Here is a 6,119-nt window from a genome sequence, read left to right on the forward strand (position 1 = left end):
TTTTAACTTGATATACATAAAATAAGGTTGCGTCGCATAGGGTCAGCGGTAAAAAAGTATCGATTTCTAATATTTAAAGACGAACCAAAAATTCATCCATTATACATTTTAATAGTACATTGATTACAGAATCTTTTGGTACCAAGCAGACAACAGCGTACAAACTTTTTCATTTGCTATACATAAATTAAGGATGCGTCGAATGGGGTTAGCGGTAAAAAAGTATCGATTTCAAATATTTAAAGACGAGCCAAAAATTCATCGATTATACATTTTAATAGTACATTGATTACACAATCATTTGGTGCCAAACAGACACCAGCGTACAAATCATTTAACTTGATATACATAAAATAAGGTTGCGTCGCATAGGGTCAGCGGTAAAAAAGTATCGATTTCTAATATTTTAAGACGAGCCAAAAATTCATCGATTATACATTTTAATAGTACATTGATTACAGAATCATTTGGTACCAAACAGACACCAGCGTACAAATTTTTTAACTTGATATACATAAAATAAAGTTGCGTCGAATGGGGTCAGCGGTAAAAAAGTATCGATTTCTAATATTTTAAGACGAGCCAAAAATTCATCGATTATACATTTTAATAGTACATTGATTACAGAATCTTTTGATACCATGCAGACACCAGCGTACAAATTTTTTAACTTGATATACATAAAATAAAGTTGCGTCGAATGGGGTTAGCGGTAAAAAAGTATCGATTTCAAATATTTAAAGACGAGCCAAAAATTCATCGATTATACATTTTAATAGTACATTGATTACACAATCATTTGGTGCCAAACAGACACCAGCGTACAAATCATTTAACTTGATATACATAAAATAAGGTTGCGTCGCATAGGGTCAGCGGTAAAAAAGTATCGATTTCTAATATTTTAAGACGAGCCAAAAATTCATCGATTATACATTTTAATAGTACATTGATTACAGAATCATTTGGTACCAAACAGACACCAGCGTACAAATTTTTTAACTTGATATACATAAAATAAAGTTGCGTCGAATGGGGTCAGCGGTAAAAAAGTATCGATTTCTAATATTTTAAGACGAGCCAAAAATTCATCGATTATACATTTTAATAGTACATTGATTACAGAATCTTTTGATACCATGCAGACACCAGCGTACAAATTTTTTAACTTGATATACATAAAATAAAGTTGCGTCGCATAGGGTCAGCGGTAAAAAAGTATCGATTTCTAATATTTTAAGACGAGCCAAAAATTCATCGATTATACATTTTAATAATACATTGATTATAGAATCTTTTGGTACCAAGCAGACAACAGCGTACAAACTTTTTCATTTGCTATACATAAATTAAGGATGCGTCGCATAGGGTCAGCGGCATAAATGTATCAATTTCTAATATTTTAAGACGGGCCAAAAATTCATCGATTATACATTTTAATAGTACATTGATTACAGAACCATTTGGTACCAAACAGACACCAGCGTACAAATTTTTTAACTTGATATACATAAAATAAGGTTGCGTCGCATAGGGTCAGCGGTAAAAAAGTATCGATTTCTAATATTTAAAGACGAGCCAAAAATTCATCGATTATACATTTTAATAGTACTTTGATTACAGAATCTTTTGGTACCATGCAGACACCAGCGTACAAATTTTTTAATACGATAAACATAAAATAAGGATGCGTTGCATAGGGTCAGCGGTAAAAAAGTATCGATTTCTAATATTTTAAGACGAGCCAAAAATTCATCGATTATACATTTTAATAGTACATTGATCACAGAACCATTTGGTACCAAACAGACACCAGCGTACAAATTTTTTAACTTGATATACATAAAATAAGGTTGCGTCGCATAGGGTCAGCGGTAAAAAAGTATCGATTTCAAATATTTAAAGACGAGCCAAAAATTCATCGATTATACATTTTAATAGTACATTGATTACACAATCATTTGGTACCATGCAGACACCAGCGTACAAATTTTTTAACTTGATATACATAAAATAAAGTTGCGTCGAATGGGGTCAGCGGTAAAAAAGTATCGATTTCAAATATTTAAAGACGAGCCAAAAATTCATCGATTATACATTTTAATAGTACATTGGTTACAGAATCATTTGGTACCAAACAGACACCAGCGTACAAATTTTTTAACTTGATATACATAAAATAAGGTTGCGTCGCATAGGGTCAGCGGTAAAAAAGTATGGATTTCTAATATTTTAAGACGAGCCAAAAATTCATCGATTATACATTTTAATAGTACATTGATTACAGAACCATTTGGTACCAAACAGACACCAGCGGTAAAAAAGTATGGATTTCTAATATTTTAAGACGAGCCAAAAATTCATCGATTATACATTTTAATAGTACATTGGTTACAGAATCATTTGGTACCAAACAGACACCAGCGTACAAATTTTTTAACTTGATATACATAAAATAAGGTTGCGTCGCATAGGGTCAGCGGTAAAAAAGTATGGATTTCTAATATTTTAAGACGAGCCAAAAATTCATCGATTATACATTTTAATAGTACATTGATTACAGAACCATTTGGTACCAAACAGACACCAGCGTACAAATTTTTTAACTTGATATACATAAAATAAGGTTGCGTCGCATGGGGTCAGCGGTAAAAAAGTATCGACTTCTAATATTTAAAGACGAGCCAAAAATTCATCCATTATACATTTTAATAGTACATTGATTACAGAATCTTTTGATACCATGCAGACACCAGCGTACAAATTTTTTAACTTGATATACATAAAATAAGGTTGCGTCGCATAGGGTCAGCGGTAAAAAAGTATCGATTTCTAATATTTTAAGACGAGCCAAAAATTCATCGATTATACATTTTAATAGTACATTGATTACAGAATCTTTTGATACCATGCAGACACCAGCGTACAAATTTTTTAACTTGATATACATAAAATAAAGTTGCGTCGAATAGGGTCAGCGGTAAAAAAGTATCGATTTCTAATATTTTAAGACAAGCCAAAAATTCATCGATTATACATTTTAATAGTACATTGATTACAGAACCATTTGGTACCAAACAGACACCTGCGTACAAATTTTTTAACTTGATATACATAAATTAAGGATGCGTCGCATAGGGTCAGCGGTAAAAAAGTATCGATTTCTAATATTTTAAGACGAGCCAAAAATTCATCGATTATACATTTTAATAGTACATTGATTACAGAACCATTTGGTACCAAACAGACACCAGCGTACAAATTTTTTAACTTGATATACATAAAATAAAGTTGCGTCGAATGGGATCAGCGGTAAGAAAGTATAGATTTCTAATATTTTAAGACGAGCCAAAAATTCATCGATTATACATTTTAATAGTACATTGATTACAGAACCATTTGGTACCATGCAAACACCAGCGTACAAATTTTTTAACTTGATATACATAAAATAAAGTTGCGTCGAATGGGGTCAGCGGTAAAAAAGTATCGATTTCTAATATTTTAAGACGAGCCAAAAATTCATCGATTATACATTTTAATAGTACATTGATTACACAATCATTTGGTACCAAACAGACACCAGCGTACAAATTATTTAACTTGATATACATAAAATAAGGTTGCGTCGCATAGGGTCAGCGGTAAAAAAGTATCGATTTCTAATATTTTAAGACGAGCTAAAAATTCATCGATTATACATTTTAATAGTACATTGATTACAGAATCTTTTGATACCATGCAGACACCAGCGTACAAATTTTTTGACTTGATATACATAAAATAAGGTTGCGTCGCATAGGGTCAGCGGTAAAAAAGTATCGATTTCTAATATTTTAAGACGAGCCAAAAATTCATCGATTATACATTTTAATAGTACATTGAGTACAGAATCTTTTGATACTATGCAGGCACCAGCGTACAAATTTTTTAACTTTATATACATAAAATAAAGTGGCGTCGAATGGGGTCAGCGGTAAAAAAGTATCGATTTCTAATATTTTAAGACGAGCCAAAAATTCATCGATTATACATTTTAATAGTACATTGATTACAGAATCATTTGGTACCAAACAGACACCAGCGTACAAATTTTTTAACTTGATATACATAAAATAAGGTTGTGTCGCATAGGGTCAGCGGTAAAAAAGTATCGATTTCTAATATTTTAAGACGAGCCAAAAATTCATCGATTATACATTTTAATAGTACATTGATTACAGAACCATTTGGTACCAAACAGACACCAGCGTACAAATTTTTAACTTGATATACATAAAATAAAGTTGCGTCGAATGGGGTCAGTGGTAAAAAAGTATCGATTTCTAATATTTTACGACGAGCCAAAAATTCATCGATTATACATTTTAATAGTACATTGATTACACAATCATTTGGTACCAAACAGACACCAGCGTACAAATTTTTTAACTTGATATACATAAAATAAGGTTGCGTCGCATAGGGTCAGCGGTAAAAAAGTATCGATTTCTAATATTTTAAGACGAGCTAAAAATTCATCGATTATACATTTTAATAATACATTGATTACAGAATCTTTTGATACCATGCAGACACCAGCGTACAAATTTTTTAACTTGATATACATAAAATAAGGTTGCGTCGCATGGGGTCAGCGGTAAAAAAGTATTGATTTCTAATATTTAAAGACGAGCCAAAAATTCATCCATTATACATTTTAATAGTACATTGATTACAGAATCTTTTGATACCATGCAGACACCAGCGTACAAATTTTTTAACGTGATATACATAAAATAAGGTTGCGTCGCATAAGGTCAGCGGTAAAAAAGTATCGATTTCTAATATTTTAAGACGAGCCAAAAATTCATCGATTATACATTTTAATAATACATTGATTATAGAATCTTTTGGTACCAAGCAGACAACAGCGTACAAACTTTTTAATTTGCTATACATAAATTAAGGATGCGTCGCATAGGGTCAGCGGCATAAATGTAACAATTTCTAATATTTTAAGACGAGCCAAAAATTCATCGATTATACATTTTAATAGTACATTGATTACAGAATCTTTTGATACCATGCAGACACCAGCGTACAAATTTTTTAACTTGATATACATAAAATAAGGTTGCGTCGCATAGGGTCAGCGGTAAAAAAGTATGGATTACTAATATTTTAAGACGAGCCAAAAATTCATCGATTATACATTTTAATAGTACATTGATTACAGAATCTTTTGATACCATGCAGACACCAGCGTACAAATTTTTTAACTTGATATACATAAAATAAAGTTGCGTCGAATGGGGTCAGCGGTAAAAAAGTATCGATTTCAAATATTTAAAGACGAGCCAAAAATTCATCGATTATACATTTTAATAGTACATTGATTACACAATCATTTGGTACCATGCAGACACCAGCGTACAAATTTTTTAACTTGATATACATAAAATAAAGTTGCGTCGAATGGGGTCAGCGGTAAAAAAGTATCGATTTCAAATATTTAAAGACGAGCCAAAAATTCATCGATTATACATTTTAATAGTACATTGATTACACAATCATTTGGTACCATGCAGACACCAGCGTACAAATTTTTTAACTTGATATACATAAAATAAAGTTGCGTCGAATGGGGTCAGCGGTAAAAAAGTATCGATTTCAAATATTTAAAGACGAGTCAAAAATTCATCGATTATACATTTTAATAGTACATTGGTTACAGAATCATTTGGTACCAAACAGACACCAGCGTACAAATTTTTTAACTTGATATACATAAAATAAGGTCGCATAGGGTCAGCGGTAAAAAAGTATGGATTTCTAATATTTTAAGACGAGCCAAAAATTCATCGATTATACATTTTAATAGTACATTGATTAGAGAACCATTTGGTACCAAACAGACACCAGCGTACAAATTTTTTAACTTGATATACATATAATAAGGTTGCGTCGCATGGGGTCAGCGGTAAAAAAGTATCTATTTCTAATATTTAAAAACGAGCCAAAAATTCATCCATTATACATTTTAATAGTACATTGATTACAGAATCTTTTGGTACCAAGCAGACAACAGCGTACAAACTTTTTCATTTGCTATACATAAATTAAGGATGCGTCGCATA

Source organism: Prenolepis imparis, unplaced genomic scaffold (genome assembly GCF_030444845.1).
Source record: "Prenolepis imparis isolate NDT839.2.m4 unplaced genomic scaffold, iyPreImpa1.0 SCAF_233, whole genome shotgun sequence".
NCBI classification, from domain to species: Eukaryota; Metazoa; Arthropoda; class Insecta; order Hymenoptera; family Formicidae; genus Prenolepis; species Prenolepis imparis.